The following is a 21531-nucleotide window of genomic DNA, read 5'->3' on the forward strand; positions in this document are numbered from 1 at the left end:
GCTCCAGGAGCTGGTGATGGCCAGGGAAGCCTGAGGTGCTGCAGTCCATGGGGTAGCAGAGAGTCGGACACAACTGAGCAACTGAACTGAACTAAACAAAGCAAAAACCTATAGTAGATACAAAAATGATAAAGAAATCTAAGCATACCACTAAAGATAGCCATGATACCACAAAGGGGAAGAGCAAGAGAAGAAGAAAAGTACAGAGAGGAACTACAAATTAGTCAGAAAATGATGAACCAAATGCCAATAGAAGCATTTCTTTGAGTAATTTCTTTAAATTCAAGTGAACTAAATTCTCAAATCAGCAGACATAGAGTAGCTGAATTGATAATAATGAAAAACAACAATGGCAACAATAAGAAGACATATATGCTGCCTACAGAAGACAGTGAATTATTTGAGTAGTGGAATGGGATCCAAATAGAGCCAATGATATTTAATTCTCAAAATCTTTTGACTAGTGTTTTTGTTGTTGCTTAGTTTTTATTTCATAATCATAAACTTAAATCTGCAATACAGCTAAACTTAGAGAAAGATAAGGAAAATATGGAACTCAAAGAACTTCAGTGAGAACAAAACTTATAAGATATATTGAGCAGATGGAATTGAAGGGGTGCTCTCATCAGCTATAAAAGGGATGTTTTGATGGTTAAGACAAAACACAAGTCAAATTTATGAGATTTGTACACAGTCAGCAATGGTGATCTTCTTTCAGGTTTTGCCATTCCTGGACTCAAAGCATTCCATGGCTTCCACTATATTCATGCTTTCAGCTTGCCAAAGACTACAAGCTTTGGTAGTAGTCTTTAAACCACTCGGTCTTGACAATGCATGTAAAAAACTGGAAACTGTTTGTCTAGGGGCCAGTGTTTGCCATGGACAAGGTACTAGGACCCACATGTTACAGGATGAAATTTTCATCAATTTTCTCCCCACAGATGAACTCACCACTAGTGCCATTATGGCATGTGAAGGCCCCACCCTGGCATATAATTACAAGAATTATTCTGTGAAGGCAGGAACTTTTATAATCAAATCCTCTCTCCCCAGTGCTCAGAATATGAAGGTTTCTGCTGTCTTTGGAAGTTTGTCTGCAGCTAGAAGGAGATGCAGCAGAAATGTCAAAGAACTCAGGGGGGCTGACCATGGCTGGGCAGCACAGGAGGCTGTGGGCTGGCAGTGTCTGCAAGGCCTGGAAAAGTGAAAGTGTTAGTGTCTCAGTTGTGTCTGACTCTGAGACCCAGTGGACTGCCAGGCTCCTCTGTCCATGGAATTCTCCAGGTGAGAATACTAGAATAGGTAGCCATGCCCTTCTCCAGGGGATCTTCCCGATGCAGAGATCAAGCCTGGGTCTCCCACATTACAGACAGATTCTTTGCCATCTAATTCTTTACCACCAGCAAATCCCCATGCCAGACCTGTAGGTAATGTTAGAGAGACCATTCCTTTTCACTTGTGCTGCCAATAGAGAGGTCCAACATTGGGGGAAGCATGTCTGAAAATATCTCAGACATGTGAAAGGGAAAATGGGGGAAAATACCCTGAATATATTCACTATCTGTACATCATATCTCACACAGAGCTACTACTACATTTTTTTTTTGTTGGTTGTTTGATTTATTTTCTCTTGTTTTATTCAGCTTGAGCTGGTTGTTGTTGTTGTTGTTTTGGTGACTTGCATCTAAAAGAATCCTGACAGGAGCACATTAATGACTGTAAGTTTTTAATTATTATTTGAAACTCTGGACTGCATTATCAAGAAATTTGGAGATTTTAATCCTGAGCAGAGAAACTCTAAGAGCAGGATAGAGTGATCTCATTGGGTCCTGGAAATTATTCTCTGACAAGCTAAGATATAATGACAGCAATACTGCTATTGGAAGTGAAGCTAATTGAGTTTCCCATTCTACCACTTCTTCAGTGGCATCCTGATCTTCATGTATAGTTAAGTGGAGCCAGATAGGACAGGAAACTGGGCCAGATAGCTAGTGATAATTATAAATCTACTGACTGCCTTATATTGTGTTTTGTGACAATTCCATTAGGATGTATCAAACATGGTTATTAAATGCTAATTTGTATGAAAACAAATTTAGATTATAGGATCTTGCTCTTAGATTAAATAACCAAAAGGTCTGATACAATTTATTTCTGTTATTATCAAGGACATTTATATTCAAGAGACTAAATTTTGTGTGGAGGATACAGTAGTAAGAAAAAATAGTTATAGAGCTTACAATCAAGTGGAAAAACAGAAAATGAAACATAGGGTAAAGTATATAAGGGATTGAATTTTCCACATCTGTTCCAATTTTCTTCTAATGGCTTTCCTGTACAAATTCTGAAATTAGTAGATGCATTTTCTAGTCTATCTTGATGCCAGGGATTTAGATGTAAATGTGGTTCAAATCAATTTTGTTGCTGTTGTTCAGTCACTGAGTTATGTCCTATTCTCTGGGACCCCATGGACTGCGTACACCAGGCTTCCCTGTCCTGCAGTATCTCCCAGAGTTCGCTAAAACTCATGCCCATTGAGATAGCATTGATAGTGATGCTATCTAACCATCTCATTCTCTGCTACCCTCTTCTTTTGCCATCAATCTTTCCCAGCATCAGAGTCTTTTGAAATGAGTCAGCTTTCCACATCAAGTGGACAAAGTATTGGAGATTCAGCTTTAACATCAGTCTTTTCAATGCATATTCAGGATTTATTTGCTTTAGGATTGACTAGTTTAATCTCTTTGCAGTCCGAGTCTTTTCCAGCACCACAGTTCAAAAGCATCAATTCAGCTCTCAACCTTCTATATAGTCCAACTCTCACATCCGTACAGGACTATTGGAAAAAGCATAGCTTTGATTATATGGACTTTTGCTGGCAAAGTGATTTTTTGCCATGAAGTGATGCAACTGGATGCCAGGATCTTAGTTTTTTGAATGTTGAATTTAAACCAGTTTTTTTTTTTTTTTTTTTTTTTAAATAGCATTTAATATGATGCACTCTGCATAGAAGTAAAATAAGCAGGGTGACATTACACAGCCTTGTACACATTTCACAATTTGTAAACAGTCTATTGTTCCATGTCCAGTTCTAACTGTTGTTTCTTGACCTACATATAGATTTCTCAGGAGACAGGAAATGTGGTCTGAAATTCCCATCTCTTTAAGAATTTTCCACAGTTTGTTATGAGCCACACAGTCAAAGGCTTTAGCCTGGTCAGTTAGGCAGAAGTAGATGATTTTTTTTTTTTTTTCTGGAATTATCTTGCTTTTTCTATGATCCAACAAATGTTGGCAATTTGACCTTTTGTACTTCTGCGTTTTCTAAATCCAGATTGTACATCTGAAAGTTCTCACTTAAGGTACTGTTGAAGCCTAGCTTGAAGAATTTTCAGCATAACCTTGTTATCATGTGAAATGAGTGAAATTGTATGGTAGTTTGAACATTCTTTGCCATTGTTCTTCTTTGGGATTGGAGTGAAAACTGACAGTCCTGTGGCTACTACTGAGTTTTCTAAATTTCCTGACGTATTGACCGCAGTGCTTTAATAGCATATTCTTTTAGGATTTGAAATAGCTCAGTTGGAGTTCCATCATCTCCACTAGTTTTGTTTGAGGTAATATGTCCTAAGTCAAGGCCCACTTGACTTCACATTCCAGGATGCCTGGCTCTAGGTGAGTGACTACACCATTGTGGTTATCTGGATCATAAGACCTTATATAGAACTGAACTCCATTGGAAAGGAATGGAAATTGCAGGAATGTGGTGTCCTTTCTGTTGCTGTATATTGTAGCAGGCAAGGTGTTGATTTGGAGGTAAAGACTGGTGGAAGTTTTTATGTTTGAGTCATGGATACGATTATATGTCTTTTCTCCCATAATTTTTATTTTCTAAGTATCTAAAGATCTCTTTAAAATTATTATTGCTCAAACTATGTTAATTAGACTCTAACAGATTTGGTATTAGATCTAATCCCTTCAATCTATTTGTCATTTCCACTATATAATCATAAGGGATTTGATTTAGGTTATACCTGAATAGTCTAGTGGTTTTCCCTAATTTCTTCAATTTAAGTCTGAATTTGGCAATAAGGAGTTCATGATCTGAGCCACAGTCAGATCCTGGTGTTTTTGCTGACTGTATAGAGCTTCTCATTCTTTGGTTACAAAGAATATAATCAATCTCATTATGGTATTGACCATCTGGTGTTGTCCATGTGTAGAGTCTTCTCTTGTGTTGTTGGAAGAGGGTGTTTGCTATGACCAGTGGGTTTTCTTGGCAAAACTCTGTTAGCCTTTGCCCTATTTCATTTTGTACTCCAAGGCCAAATTTGCCTGTTACTCTGGATAACTCTTGACTTCTTACTTTTGCACTCCAGTCCTCTATGATGAAAAGGACATCTTTTTTGGGTGTTAGTTCTAGAGGGTCTTGTAGTTCTTCATAAAACTGTTCAACTTCAGCTTCTTCAGCACTACTGGTTGGGGCATAGACTTGGATCACTGTGATATTGAATGGTTTGCCTTGGAAACGAACAGAGATTATTCTGTCATTTTTGAGACTGCACCCAAATACTGCATTTCAGACTCTTTTGTTGATTATGAGGGCTACTCCATTTCTTCTAAGAGATTATTGCCCACAGTAGTAGATACAATGGTCATATAAATTAAATCTGCCCACTCTAGTATATTTTAATTCATTGATTCCTAAAATGTTGATGTTCACTTTTGCTATCTCCTGCTTGACCATGTCCAATTTACCTTGATTTATGGACCTAACATTTCGTGTTCCTATGCAATATTGTTCTTTACAGAATCAAACTTTATTTCCATCACCAGTCACATATATTTTGCCTTTTCATACTGTTCATGGGGTTCTCAAGGCAAGAATACTGAAGCAGTTTACTGTTTTCTTCTCCAGTGGACTATGTTTTGTCAGAACTCTCTACCATGAGCCATCAGTATTGGGTGGCCTTACATGACATGGCTCATAATTTCATATTTATAACTAATAAGTTCCAAATCTGAAGGAAAATTTTACACATCAATGGTTTCAGAGAGGAATTATGAGGTTTAAAATCATATTTGTCATTCTTAATAGTGATTAGATATAGAGGAGACTTGAGGTCAAATATAAATACAAGCTACTACTCTTTGTGCATCTTAATTTCTCTCATCTAAGCCATATGTGGTATTTCATAATACAAAATAACTCAGAACCCTCCAACTTCTTCCTGTCTTCTCTCCCATACTTTTATTTTTAAAATGAAGTCTCCCACATGCTCCTTTAATGGAAGGGAAAGTGATCAGAATGAGACTTTTCTCTCTAGAGGAGGTGAAATGTTGGTTCTCAGCGAGAACAATTTTGAGTGGGAAATGGCCGAAGTTTCCTTTGTTTTTTGTATCTCTATTTTGAAGGAAAAGTTGATAAATGGATCAGGAAGGGCAAAAGGAATGCCATCTCTGTGAAGGAAATTTTCTTCATCATGGTAGTTATGCTGGTCATAAAAAAAGAAAGGAAAAGTTAAAATGCAGAAACAAGAAAATAGAACCTTGTTTTTATTGTCAGCTTGCTTAGTATTTTATTTCTTTTGAAAAGTATTTAGTTATGTATTACCATTTTTAAACTTATTTCCTTATCATTGATGTTCTTTAAGAGTCTCTGTGAAAAGCCAATTAAGTTTTTCCAACCAACTGGCTACCAATGTATCTTTGAAGGACAGTTACTAAAATGAGGATCTAGAGAATAGAAGTCAAGCCAGAATTTCTAATCTCTAGTTGAAAGCACCACCTACTGGGTAACAGAAACATCTACTGCTTTTAGCCTCTCTGACCACAATGCCAGTAAATGAAACCTGAGTCAAGAGGAAAGTCTAACAAAATTATAATTCTGTTTATAGAAAAAATAAATTCCTTCCATATGATTGTATCTATCTGCAAACAAAATGGCAAAAGAAACTTCTTGCATCATTCCAATTATTCTTTCTGGCATTCTTGCCACAAAAATCATGATTCCTAAAACTACTTAGAGTTTGAATAAAAACACTCAGGAAAATAGGTTTTCAAAATCATAGAACATTCTGTCAATAAATGTAATAATTCTTAAGCAATCTTTGAAATGACAGGAACATTATCAATGCATTTCCTACCTAGTCAGGAGGTATTTGATTCTCAAGTCACACTATTTTTTCTTTTATAAGCCAGGAGAATGATAAAGAGAAATTTCATAGACACATTTTGACAAAAATGAAGAAAATAGTTTTCACAATTCTATGAGTCCTAAAGGCTTTTCTTTTTACTATCGTTGGTGATGGAAAATTCCAAGTTATCCCCAGTTTATCTGGCAAACGAATATGAATCACAAATGCATTTAAATATGAACATTCTCAGGTGCAATTTAGATCTGATGTTGACAAGTACAATTCAAGGATTTTAGCTATAGCCTAAAACATTGTGAACAGACTTTTCTTTTTAGCCAAGTACAGTGTTTTGCTTTGAATAGGAAATTACTCTGGGAATTTTTACTATTAATTGGTAGAGACTGTGCTATCATACTGTCTGTTCAAATAGATTGTGAAACTGAGAGAAAATTCAATACCACTGAGCAAGACTCTGTTAAATTCAGAAAGTTGTGGAACAATCAATCAAACAGTTAATCAGAATGAACTCAGAAATAACTTGTCCTTTAAAATATCTGAGTCCCAATATTCATCACTGTCTTTAATGTATAATGATTATAGTGCAGTATTGCATTATCAGAAATTTGTAATTTCTTATTACACCTTCCATTCTAACTTCCCTCTTTCTTAGCTATGTAGTTACAAGAGTAAAGAAAACACAGAGGGATGGTACGGGGAGGGAGGAGGGAGGAGGGTTCAGGATGGGGAACACGTGTATACCTGTGGCGGATTCATGTTGATATATGGCAAAACCAATACAATATTGTAAAGTTAAAAAATAAAATAAAATTTTAAAAAAAGAAAACACATAAAAATAGTTAATCATACAAAATCTAAATTTCTTTATTTTTTCATTGTGGATAGCATGTCTTCCTCTAGTTTGGATAATATTCATTCAATATCAAATACTTATGAGACAGGTTATGAGATTTTTCCACTTCTTTCCTCTTCTCAGTGTTTCCTTTCTAGGAAGAGCCATTCACTGACACATCAATGATTTAGAATCCCACTTGTGATTTAGGTAATATTTTAAATACCAAATTTTTAAAGAAAGTGCCAGGTAACTTCTGTTAATCCCTGTTTCCTAAAATATTATTCTCTTCAACAAACTTACTCTCTTCCACCTCTCTTTTTCTTCCATCTCCTTTACCAAGTTTTCCTCTTTAATCTCACTGCTAAATATAGGATTTCTTCAGAATTTGACAAAATGGAAACTCTTTACTTATATGATTGCATCCATTCTTACATATTGTGTAGAAATTCTGTACTGAAAGTGTCGGTCGCTCAGTTATACGATTCTTTGCGAGCCCATGGACTGTAGCCCACCAAGCTCCTCTGTCCATGGGATTCTCCAGCCAAAAATCCTAGAATGGGTTGACATGACTGTCTCCAGGAGATCTTCCTGACCCAGGGATCGAACTGAGGTCTCCTGGATTGCAACCAGATTCTTTACTGTCTGAGCCACGAGGGAAGCTCTATACTGATAATACCCAAATGTATGTTTCTAGACTGTTCCTCTCATTTGAACTTCAGATACACATATACAGCAGCATAATTGATTGATGTATTTTTCAATATTTGAAGGCATTTAACATAAAACTTTCTAATTTTTCTACTATCCTGCCCTTACCCTCATTCTCCTTACCCAAATCTGCTACTTCACCAAACATTCTATCCCCATCAATGGCCCCCACCCTTAGGTATAGAGAAAAAAACTATAGCATCATCCTTAACATCATCTTCCTGGCAACATATCAGACCACCAGCAAATCTCCATTAATTCTATTGATATATCCAAAACATTACAGACCTGTCTGTTGTCTATTTCACCACTGTCTCCTTGTTAATCTGAAGTCTCAGAAGAGAAGCTTAATAAGTATTTGTTAAATACGTTTATATATGACTGAATCCAGTCAGTTAGTCAATTCCCTTCAAGTCATGCCAATCCTCTTCTTCCCTTACACATATAATTCTTTGTGCTTCTTATCAGATATTTCACTCTGAAAGACTGAATTTTACTTTCTTTCTTCATTTCTGTACTTTTACCAGTTCTCAAATTCATTGAGAATTTCTCTCTTGATATCCAGTATCTAATTCTTATTCTGAAAACCGAATTTTAAATATCTATTAAAATAAATTAAGTAGTTAAAATAAATATCCCAAACAGTGGTAACCTAACCCTTTCGGTCTCCACCAACAACTATTCTTTTCTTGCTATTTGAAAGGTTGCCAATATGAGCCATGAACGACGCTGGGATTCTTGGCCTGCACAGGTGAGGAATTCAATCTGGGGCCAGTGACGAGACTTAATCACTCAGAGCTTTTGTGTGATCAAGATTTATTAAAATACAAAAGATGTAGAGAAAGCTTCTGACATAGACATCAGAAGGGGACCAAAAGAGTGCCCCCTTGCTAGTTTTTAGCAAGAAGTTATAAACCTATTGCTATTGCTAAGCCACTTCAGTCGTGTCCGACTCTATGCGACCCCATAGACGGCAGCCCACCAGGCTCCCCCATCCCTGGGATTCTCCAGGCAAGAACACTGGAGTGGGTTGCCATTTCCTTCTCCAATGCATGAAAGGGAAAAGCGAAAGTGAAGTCGCTTAGCCGTGTCCAACTCTTAGCGACTCCATGGACTGCAGCCTACCATGCTCCTCCACCCATGGGATTTTCCAGGCAGGAGTACTGAAGTGGGGTGCCATTGCCTTCTCCTATAAACCTATTAGCAGGCTGCTAATTAGAGAAAAGAAATGTCTCAAAACTCAGAGAATAGCACCAGGTCCCTCACCCACAACATGCATTTTGAGACAACATTGGCACAAGGTGAGTCATCCTGCGCCATAAAACAATTGACATGATTCTTGAAGAAAGGCAGATTTCCAAGCAAATATACAGTCTCATAAACATAGCTTAAGACAACATTTCCATGAATAAAACATACTGGTTTGTTGAGTATGGGTTCTGAGTCTTGAAGAAAAACAGAATCTAAGGTAAATACATAGTTATTTATCATAGCTGAAGAAAAAATATTTCCATAAGAAAAACACATTGGTTAGCTCAAGGTTTGAGAAAAGTTAAGTTTAGGTGGAACCAGGTGTCATCATGGCAATATAGAATTTTAGAAGAAACCTTTTAATTTTGTATATGAAGTGAAGTCGCTCAGTTTTGTCTGACTCTTTGCAACCCCATGGACTGTACTACCAGGCTCCTCAGTCCATGGGATTTTCCAGGGAAGAGTACTGGAGTGGGTTGCTATTTTCTTCTCCAGGGGATCTTCTCGACCCAGGGATCGAACCTGGGTCTCTCACATTGTAGGCAGATGCTTTACCGTCTGAGCTACTAGGGAAGCCCAATTAGAAGGGGAAAAAATCTGACACTGGTAGTTTGTTTCTTCCTGCCTCTTTAGAGAGAGATTAAACAACAACAACAACAACAAAAAACTTCTGATGCTTGCAGTCTATTTCCTCCGTTTGGAGACCCCTAGCCTTCCTGCCTGTTACCCTCTCACTGATTATTTATTGTCCTAACTTTTGTAATAAGTATTTCCTTCATTTTTAGTTTCAACAATTATTAAGAAAATTATAAACAATGCAATTGAATTTTCACTATTGTGGTTTATTTATTCTTATAATCTTACTGTGCATATTCTTTTTTAATTTGTATAATTCACTCAACATTTTATTACAGATGTGGTCATTTTGCTTTGTGTAGTATTATCTAATTTATTTCTTTTTCAATATGAAATGCCACTGGGCAAAATTAATACAATATTGTAAAGTTTAAAAATAAAATAAAATAAATAAAAGAAAAGAAAAGAAAAAAAAGAAATTAAAGTATTAAGTGGATGTATTTCTAGTTATATTTTCTATGACTATTCCTAGTTATGTTTGCCTTCACTTCCTTTTCAGCTTTTAGTCAAACTACTTTTTTCCCCTAATGGTAAAATCGTTGGAAATGGCCTTATTCTTCTGCAGTTTCAAATTAAATATAGCAATAAAGTCACAATTAAGAAGAAGATTTTGTAACCCATGTTGATGATCTTGATCTTTACATATTTTTCATCTTTAACATTGACAGTGTAATTTCTAAGTATGCTGCAGAGCATTAAATATTGTCAGCATTTCCTTAAAGACTGAATCATAATTTCACTTTTTTCCTCGTTTGCATCATGTGTTGTTGGAAGTTAGTCTCTGTTCAAAATGAGAAAATATTTTCTAACAAAACAGTGTTTATTTTCTTGTTGACAGTTATATATAAACAATAAATTGGACAATAAATAAATAAATAAAGAATATATCACTTCTTCTTTTTATATCATTTATTCTTATTCTTTTTAAATGATCCCTTGGGTTATTCTGCTTTTAATTGTTATCAGTGATATTGAAGGAGGAAACAGTCAGAACAGGCTCCATCTTGAAAGCAAGACTCTATCTTGGGCAAGAATGTGGTCTTTGAGTTATATGCCCAGTATCTATGGAAATGACATGCCAACTGGAAAATCAGAACCCCCAGTGGAAGAGCCCCAGGGCTCATACCTAGAGTCTCCATCACCTAAAAGAATATGCTAATTATCTGTGTAACCAAATATAATAATAAATTCTATTATTCTTATTGGGGTATGGCCACAGGCCTATTGATAATTGTCCACTGTTAACTACCTAGGTTTAAGGCATACGAATCACGAGTTTAAGGCATACAAATCATGGATTAACTTTTATGGTGTCTTTCTTTTTCTTTGTTCAGACTAGTTTCAGAGAATTTGGGAGGTGGGTTTGGGCACGTACACTTAGTATATATAAGGTTTCCACAAAAACTGGTCGGGGACCTTGGCTAAGAGGAAACTCTGTAATATACTGGTGTAATAAACTGCAGTCCACTATCTGTATTGTCCTTCTGAGTGAGTTTGTTTCCCAGAATGCGTGGCTACAACAATATGTCAAAAAAACATTCTTGGATGTGTTTGCTCGGCTATTTGTATACACAAATACCTCTAGGTTATATGGAGACATCAGCTTTCAACTTCATTAGATGAGCCAAACTCTTTTCCAATTTATAGTCTATCTAGAAATGTAAAGGAGTTCTCCATCATCAATAATCCTTATTATTTTCATTTTTTTGCCAGCCTAATTTGTAGAGTGGTATCTCTTTGTGATTTTGTAATTTATATCCATGATTATTAATGCTTTTTTTTAAATGTGTTCTACTCATTGTATAGGGGACCTATAAAAGTCATGTGCCTATTTTTTTTCAAATGTTCTTAAATTTTTCTATTGATATGTAGAAATTTGTAATATATTCTGAAGCTTTTTGTCAGTGATATGTATTGTTGATATCTTTTTCTTATCTGTGTCTTGCATTTTTCTTTCTTTAAAATGTCTTTTGAATTAAAAAGATCTGTAGTTGAGTAAGCATTTTGTATATCTTATTTAAGGAACCTTACCTTACTCAAAGTAAGGAATATATCATTTTTTAGTGTATATTTTAAAAATCTTCATGATTTGGGTTTACAGGAAGATTTTTAATCCAACTGCAGTCAGTTTTGGGACAGAATGACATTGTAGTCCAGTTAGCAATTTTTCTATTGGATGTCATATTATCCTAAACAATTGATTTAAAGGTGTCTCAATTTGTTCAGTTCAGTTCAGAAGCTCAGTTGTGTCCAACTCTTTGCAACCCCATGAATCACAGCACACCAGGCCTCCCAGTCCATCACTAACAATTTGTTACTGAGAAACAGTAGACATTTGTGTTGTACATCAAATATGAAGTGAGAAATATTTGCTGAATTTAAACATGAATTGAGACATACTGCTTTCAAACAACGATACAATTTTTGATAGTGACTTATTAATAGAAACTTAAATAACCAAAAAATAGAAAAAAATTGGAATTTTATATGGAGGGATATTAGAAAGTCTGTTTAATATAAGTGATGCTGGGAATATTGAGATTCTGGATAAGTAAGAGAGAGATAGTGATACATAATCAGAAGATGAATGGATTATAATTCATAAGATCCAGTTCATGTTCCACATTCACCCCTATTACTTATATAGTGGTCAGGAAAAAAATCATTTAAGCTCAATGAGCTTCAGTTATTTTTGTTTTGTTTTGTTTTTGGTCTGCAGAATATCAGCAGAATCTGAAGACTGAGATAAAGGTGATAGAATCTTCTTAAAATATAAAACTTTACTAATACTAAAGTGGTGGCTGCGCGGGCACAGGAGGTCCTAGAGGAGCTATCCCACGTTGAAGGTCAGGAAGGATGACGATGAGGAGCTATCCCTCGTCCAAGGTAGGGAGCAGCAGCTGCACTTTGCTGGAGCAGCCGTGAAGAGATACCCCATGCCCAAGGTAAGAGAAACCCAAGTAAGATGGTAGGTATTGCAAGAGGGCATCAGAGGGCAGACACACTAAAACCATACTCACAGAAAACTAGGCAATCTAATCACACTAGGACCACAGCATTGTCTAAATCAATGAAACTAAGCCATGCCCTTGGGGCAACCCAAGATGGGCGGGTCATGGTGGAGAGATCTGACAGAATATGGTCCACTGGAGAAGGGAATGGCAAACCAATTCAGTATTCTTGCCTTGAGAACCCCATGAACAGTATGAAAAGGCAAAATGATAGGATACTGAAAGAGGAACTCCCCAGGTCAGTAGGTGTCCAATATGCTACTGGAGATCAGTGGAGAAATAACTCCAGAAAGAAGGAAGGGATGGAGCCAAAGGAAAAAAAAAAAAAAAAACCAGCTGTGGATGTGACTGGTGATAGAAGCAAGGTCAGATGCTGTGAAGAGCAATATTGCATAGGAACCTGGGATGTCAGGTCCATGAATCAAGGCAAATTGGAAGTGGTCAAACAAGAGATGGCAAGAGTGAATGTCAACATTCTAGGAATCAGCAAACTCAAATGGACTGGAATGGGTGAATTTAACTCAGATGACCATTATATCTACTACTGCGGGCAAGAATCCCTCAGAAGAAGTGGAGTAGTCATCATGGTCAACAAAAGAGTCTGAAATGCAGTACTTGGATACAATCTCAAAAACGACAGAATGATCTCTGTTCGTTTCCAAGGCAAACCATTCAATATCACAGTAATCCAAGTCTATGCCCCAACCAGTAACGCTGAAGAAGCTGAAGTTGAATGGTTCTATGAAGACCTACAATTTCTTTTAGAACTAACACCAAAAAAGATGTCCTTCTCATAATAGCGGACTGGAATGCAAAAGTAGGAAGTCAAGGAACAGGCAAATTTGGCTTTCGAATATGGAATGAAACAGGGCAAAGACTAATAGAGTTTTGCCAAGAAAATGCACTGGTCGTAGCAAAGACCATCTTCCAACAACACAAGAGAAGATGCTACACATGGACATCACCAGATGGTCAACACCAAAATCAGATTGATTATATTCTTTGCAGCCAAAGATCAGAAGCTCTATACAGTCAACAAAAACAAGACCAGGAGCTGACTGTGGCTCAGATCATGAACTCCTTATTACCAAATTCAGACTTAAACTGAAGAAAGTAGGGAAAACACTGGACCATTCAGGTATGACCTAAATCAAATCCCTTATGATTATACAGTGGAAGTGAGAAATAGATTTAAGGGCCTAGATCTGATAGAGTGTCTGATGAACTATGGACAGAGGTTTGTGACATTGTACAGGAGACTGGGATCAGGACCATCCCCATGGAAAAAAATGCAAAAAACGCAAAATGGCTGTCTGGGGAGACCTTAAAATAGCTGTGAAAGAAGAGAAGTGAAAAGTAAAGGAGAAAAGGAAAGATATAAGCATCTGAATGCAGAGTTCCAAAGAAAAGCAAGAAGAGATAAGAAAGCCTTCCTCAGCAATCAATGCAAAGAAATAGAGGAAAACAACAGAATGGGAAAGACTAGAGATCACTTCAAGAAAATTAGAGAAATCAAGGGAACATTTCATGCAAAGATGGGCTCGATAAAGGACAGAAATTGTATGGACCTAACAGAAGCAGAAGATATCAAGAAGAGGTGGCAAGAATACACAGAAGAACTGTACAAAAAAGATCTTCATGACCCAGATAATCATGATGGTGTGATCACTCATCTGGAGCCAGACATCCTGGAATGTGAAGTCAAGTGGGCCTTAGAAAGCATCCCTATGAACAAGCTAGTGGAAGTGATGGAATCCCAGTTGAGCTATTTCAAATCCTGAAAGATGAGGCTGTGAAAGTGCAGCACTGATTATGCCAGCAAATTTGGAAAACTCAGCAGTGGCCACAGGACTGGAAAAAGTCAGTTTTCATTCCAATCCCAAAGAAAGGCAATGCCAAAGAATGCTCAGACTACCGCACAATTGCCCTCATCTCACACGCTAGTAAAGTAATGCTCAAAATTCTCCAAGTCAGGCTTCAGCAGTACATGAACCGTGAACTTCAAGATGTTCAAGCTGGTTTTAGAAAAGACAGAAGAACCAGAGATCAAATTGTCAATATCTGCTGGATCATGGAAAAAAACAAGAGAGTTCCAGAAAAACATATATTTCTGCTTTATTGACTGTGCCAAAGCCTTTGACTGTGTGTATCACAATAAAGTGTGGAAAATTCTGAAAGAGATGGGAATATCAGACCACCTGACCTGTCTCTTGAGAAATTTGTATGCAGATCAGGAAGCAACAGTTAGAACTGGAAATGGAACAACAGACTGATTCCAAATAGGAAAAGGAGTACGTCAAGGCTGTATACTGTCACCCTGCTTATTTTACTTCTATGCAGAGTACATCATGAGAAACGCTGGGCTGGAAGAAGCACAAGCTGGAATCAAGATATCCGGGAGAAATATCAATAACCTCAGATATGCAGATGACACCACCCTTATGGCAGAAAGTCAAGAGGAACTCAAAAGCCTCTTGATGAAAGTGAAAGAGGAGCATGAAAAAGTTGGCTTAAAACTCAACATTCAGAAAACTAAGATCAATGCATCTAGTCCCATCACTTCATGGGAAATAGATGGGGAAACAGTGGAAACAGTGTCAGACTTTATTTTTGGGCTTCAAAATCACTGCAGATGGTGACTGAAGCCATGAAATTAAAAGATGTTTACTCCCTGGAAGGAAATTTGTGACTAACCTAGACAACATATTCAAAAGCAGAGACATCACTTTGCCAACAAAGGTCCATTTAGTCAAGGCTATGGTTTTTACTGTGGTCATGTATGGATGTGAGAGTTGGACTGTAAAGAAAGCTGAGCCCTGAAAATTGATGCTTTTGAACTGTGGTGTTGGAGAAGACTCTTGAGAGTCCCTTGGATTGCAAGGAGATCCATCAGTCCATTGTGAAGGAGATCAGCCCTGGGTGTTCATTGGAAGTACTGATGCTAAAGCTGAGACTCCAATACTTTGCTCATCTCATGCAAAGTGTTGACTCATTGGAAAAGACCCTGATGCTGGGAGGGATTGAGGGCAGAAGGAGAAGGGGAGGACAGAGGATGAGATGGCTGGATAGCATCACTGACTTGATGGACATGAGTTTGAGTAAACTTCAGGAGTTAGTGATGGACAGGGAGGCCTGGCGTGCTGTGATTCATGGGGTCACAAAGAGTCAGATACGTCTGAGCAACTGAACTGGAACTGGAGAGTGGATATCTAGTTGTAAACTCTAAATTAAAGATAGTATCTCCCTTATTTGTAATTTACAAGAAACATACTACCCTTAAGAAAATACATAGTACACACATAATTTTTTATTAGATACACAATTTAATTCCGTATTTTATAACTAAGAATAACAACCTAAAAATGATAAATGATTAAGAAATATTTAATTAACATGACAGCTTGATGAATTTTCTTTTAAGTATAAAACTTACTAAAAGGGTGTATAAACTATACTGCTGACTCAATTTTAGTCTATCTCTTTAAAAGAGAGACAGGACATATACAGAGTAAGAATCTCACAAGGGAACTCATTTTTTTTTTTTAATTTGTTTTGTTTTATTTAAGTAAGTAATTTATTTACATTAGATATTTGATTTACAATGTTATGTTTATTCCTGATATAAAGCAAATTGATTCAGTTATACAATACATGCATTCTTTTTCATAGTTTTTTTCATTCCATTGTGGTTCATCACAGGATTTTTTTAGCATAATTAATATTTATACAACTTTCACACCACAACAGGATACAAATTCTATTCACCTTTCCATGACTATAAACCAGGAGACACTGGAACACATCCAGTAACATAAAACAACATGCAAAAATGTCATGGTGTAAAGGTTTTGAAATCATATTGTGTGTTTTCATATCACTGTGGAATTATATTAGAAATCAATATGAAAAGATACTTAAAAGTAATCCTTATATCTTCAAGTGCAAATGACATTTACCAAGAGAGACCTTGGACTTGGCCGTTGAAAGCCTCATTAAAGTTAAGAGACTGAAAAATCACAGAGGGTGATTGCAGAGAGAGAGAGGAAAAAAAAAAAAAAAAAAGAAATTTAAATGAGAAATTAATATCAAACATAGTTTAAAAACTCTATATATTTAGAAAATACATATCCAACTTCTGATAGACATTTTTTACTATTGTAATTATGTTTCATTGTAACATCATTGTAACATTATTGTTCAACAGAAAATAATAGAATTCTGTGTCACTAAAACACTGATTTAATAAAAAAGTGTTTGTTCACTTTTTAAAATCCAGATGAACATTAGAATTATCTTGGAATTTTTTTGAAAAATACAAATGTCCAGCTTTTTCTCCAAAGCTCCAGATGTGATTCTATTGAGCGGCCATGTTTAAAAAACAACTGGACTATATGATGATCTTTTACTTATATCTTGTGTGTTTCATTTTTTTCTCCTTCATATTCAATGTTCCCATTTCATTTAGTTTATGTTTTCCAACATCTCCATTTTTTTCTTGTTATTCTTTCTCAAGTCTTTATCAAAAGTAGTAGAAAAGCTTTTTTATATATAGTATGGGAAACTTTTTTTTCTTTTTCCAAAGAATCAGACAAATGTAACTCTTTCATTTATGCTTGGGATGGATAGTGTTTATACTCCATTTTGAATGTGCAGGAATGGCTGGAAGCAAAACTCTCCATTCTGTGCATTTTAAACAGTCCCTGACACATTAAGAAACTATAGGAAGGATGCAATCAAATTAACCCCAGAAGAGAGTAATTGAGCCAGAATGCACATAGAGAAGAATGGGAGGATTTTTTCCTCCTTTTTCCTGTCAAATAAAGTTAAAAGAATTAATTCAGGCCCAAAGAAGTCTGTTATCAGGAGATCAATGATGTCAGTTCCTATTTGTGTCATAAGTATAGGGAATGTGTACACATAACCAAAAAGAAAAAGAAAAGAAAAAGTCAAAGCAAATAACAAATTCAAGGAAGAAAATGTGTGGCTCAGTCAGTCTAAGATAAATTTGAATTAACCTTTTCTTATACAGAAGCTAGCAACATGCTATAACAGGGTGAAGCTGGATATTGCTTGTTTAAATTATGAATGTGTTTCTAATAAAACTGCAGGTTCCATGGTATTAACATTCCATTTCACTTATTTTCTATGTCACACATCTTATTTCTATATTAATTATTGCTCTATAGATATCAGGCAATTTGTTTTTCAGAACAGTCCACTAATAATCAAGCATGAGATTCACATCTTGATTGATGGTTAATATCAGAGAGAATTTTCCTGAGCATAATCAGCCGTGATAACCTTTTGAACAGTAATATATTTACCATGGACAGAGGAGCCTGGCAGTCTACAGCCCATCGGTCGCAAAGAATCAGACATGATGGAGCAATTGAGTACACACCAAACTTTAAAATTGAAAATGTTTAGTACTGTAAAGGAAAATTCTGTATACATAAACCATGATGACCATTTATGAAAACATTACCTAATAGAGTATGAAAAAAGGAGATATTCTGATTTATCATGGTCAACAGTCTATGCTAGTTTCAGGAAAGTTGCCATACATTGACTAAACAAAATCCTTATAGCATATTTGCATGTTCTAGAAGGACAATAATTATATTTGTATTGAAACACTTTATGTAGGTAAGCAGTTAGTGGGAAGCTGCCACTATATTTGAAATTATGATCTGCTCACTCATAGTCACTACATCTAAAAATGTATTTTGATTATTGAGTTTCCAGAATGTACCAAGTAGAATGTGTTCATATATGTTTGTGTGTAGTCTTTGAAGTGGTTAGGTATTACCTCACGTTTCTATTTTATAAATGAAATGTTAAAAATAGGTAATACTTGATAAATTATTTGATGTCTTTGCTTACAGCCATGAAAAAAATACAATCTTTAAATTTTAATTTGAAAAAAAATGTACAATTGTACTCTTTTATGATGTGGTATGGGCTTCCCTGGTAGCTCAGATGGTAAAAGCATCTGCCTACAATGTGGGAGACCCGGGTTTGATCCCTGGGTCAGAAAGATTCCCTGGAGAAGGAAATGGCAACCCACTCCAGTACTCTTGCCTGGAAAATCCCATAGACTGAGGAGCGTGGTAGGCCCCAGTTCATGGGGTCCCAAAGAGTCAGACAAGACTGAGCAACTTCATGATGTGGTATACATCATAATACATATATTTAATTGGGGTATAATTCATAGATGCCATTAAGGATTTAAAAAATCAGAACCTGTCCAGCAGCAATCAGTGCTGTTAAACTTTGGGAAAAAAGCAGTCTCTATAAGTAGCCATATAGCAAAGACCCTAGACATTTGGAAAGGATGTGTGGGAATTTTTGATACTGGCCAGATTGGTGGGAACTGGGAATAGCTTCTGAAGGTGATCAGGAAGGTTGGAGGAGAGTACAGGCAGAATCTTGAGTCACATGTTTAAACAAGTTAGCAAGGAGGACCTTTGTTAAAAACCTAGAAGAGATGTTATATTAATTATTTAAAAAGACAAAATAGTGGGATAGGGAAGGTGAATCTCAAAATATACTCTGTACTAGAATACATTATCTAGAGATTTTTGACCTCTAGTACTACCACAAAAAATAAAATATTGGTGCATTTGCTGTTCTTTGGTTAGCTTTATTAACTACTTGACTTTGCTTAGCATAATCCAAAAAGAAATGTTTAGCCTAATACACAGTCTCCTCCTTAACTACTGCACCATCCGGTTTTTCATGAAAGAATGTGAAAATACTTTCATTATAGTTCTGTAGAAATTTTCTATTTATTTGCAAGATTGTCTGGTGGGTGGGGGATGGGAAGACTACCATAATCTGAGATTTTATGTCATTGTTGTTTAGTTGCTAAGTCGTGTATGACTCTTTTGAGACCGCATGAACTGTAGCTTGCCAGGTTCCTCTGTTCACAGGATTTCCCAAGGCAAGAATCCTGGAGTGAGTTGCCAATTCCTTCTCTGGGGGATCTTTCGTCTCTTGCCTTGACAGGTGGATTCTTTATCACTCAGCCACCAAGGAAGCTCTTTTGTTATATAGGACAATGGATAAAAATGAGACGAGAAACAGTCAAATCTTCCATTGAAAGAGCAGAAAAATATCAGTAGGTGAGAGGAGAGAAATACAAGACATTTAAATTAAAAAATAAATAAGTAAACTGTCCACCTAAATAAAAATGTAAATAGCAACAAGTTCAAGTTAAGTTTATTTGAAAATAACAGAGGAATGGCAATTCAGGTAACCCATGTTTTCACAAGCTATAAATGAGTCCATTGAGTGTTTAGGGTAGACTGTATTTATAGGCAAGGAATAGAAAGAGGGGAAAGTCCATCCAGAGTGCAAACAATACTTCTTTGGCTTGAGGATGGGGATAAATTCTTGGCAGATGTTCATTGATAAAGTTTGTTCTCTGTGAGTCATGTATTTATGAACAATGAGTCTCTCAGTTCTTAAGTTCCATTCTGCTGAGCATGCATGGGTAAGATTCTCCATTCTATATTGTGCAGTTCCGTTTTAGGTTACAATCCTCTCAGAAAACAAAAAAGTAAAGTAATAAGTATTCAATGAAGATTTGTTTTAACGTTTTGTAAGATGCACATTAGGATAAATATTTCATTGCTTTTCTGCTGATTACAGTAAGTTGCCTTGGTCTAAGTCATTTAAAGCCAATGAGTGCACCATTTTTCTAGTTTAGTCACTCACATTTGGATTTAAGAGCACATGCAAATTAGGATTTTTTTTTTTTAATGTGTTGTTTGAAATATCCAGAGACTTGAAACTAATGTAGTAAGTAATCATTTCCTTTGACATACATAGTTATCCACAGCTAGTTTAGTGTTTATTGTAGACTGAAACTAGACCTTCAATTTAGTGTTTATTTTTTAGTGTTTTATAATGTTTTTATTTATTTTATAGTACTTAGTGTTTATTATTTAGTTTAGTTTTTTTTTTTTTTTTTAATAGACTGAAACTAGACCTTTAAATAGCTATGGAAATGGTGTTGGAATTCACACCTCAAAACTTACCTTTTCAGATTAGAGACATCACTGTTTTTTATGACATTTATATTTGTTATCTGTATCTAAAAAATAGCTTGTGTATATGAGTGCTCAGTCTCTTCAGTTGTCTCTGACTCATTGTGAGCATTACTAAAAGCAGAAATTCTCTGTGAAACTGAATTTACTTGTCTTATTCATTCAACATGGATTCATTAAGTTATAGCTTAATTGACAAATATTTAATAGCATCTACGATGCTCCTGCTAAGTCACTTCAGTCGTGTCCTACTCTGTGCGATCCCATAGACGGCAGCCCACCAGGCTCCCCCATCCCTGGAATTCTCCAGGCAAGAACACTGGTGTGGATTGCCATTTCATTCTCCAATGTATGAAAGTGAAAAGTGAAAGTGAAGACTCTCAGTCGTGTCTGACTCTTCACGACCCCATGGACTGCAGCCTACCAGGCTCCTCCGTCCATGGGATTTTCCAGGCAAGAGTACTGGAGTGGGGTGCCTTGCCTTCTCCTATATCCATCTACTATTCTGACAGCTGCAGATATGGCAGTAAGCAAAAGAAATAACAATTTCTGACCTTTTCCAGAACAGTAAAAATGTCTCTTTGCATCTAGTTGAGTGAGGTGACTAGTAGAAATGAAATCAAAGCACTAACAAAGAAAGTGAGGATGAGGGGAGGATTCTTGAAGGAATTTGTAGTAAATTTTAGTTGTTTTATTTATTTATTTTTTCCTTTGAGTGAGATAAAATCATTGGAGAAAATTCCTCTTTTTTAAGGAGAAACATGACAGGTTTTCCTAAAAGAAGACAACTCTGACTACTCTGTGGGAACAAAAGTGAAAGCAAAAGACTAGGTAATAAACCAAAAGTAATGATAGTGGTTTGGGCTAGTTGACATTTACTGATG

The 21531-nt window shown here is 36.1% G+C and overlaps 1 pseudogene; it reads right to left on the reverse strand.

Annotated features, from left to right (window-relative positions):
- Window positions 1-675: 675 nt before the first annotated feature.
- LOC147357328 (peptidyl-prolyl cis-trans isomerase A pseudogene) overlaps window positions 676-21531 on the reverse strand; it is a 127506-nt pseudogene continuing 106650 nt past the window's right edge.

The sequence above is a fragment of the Bos grunniens genome, chromosome 15 (genome assembly GCF_055505025.1).
Source record: "Bos grunniens cultivar Pamir isolate PY7600 chromosome 15, Bosgru_T2T1.0, whole genome shotgun sequence".
In the NCBI taxonomy this organism is placed as follows: Eukaryota; Metazoa; Chordata; class Mammalia; order Artiodactyla; family Bovidae; genus Bos; species Bos grunniens.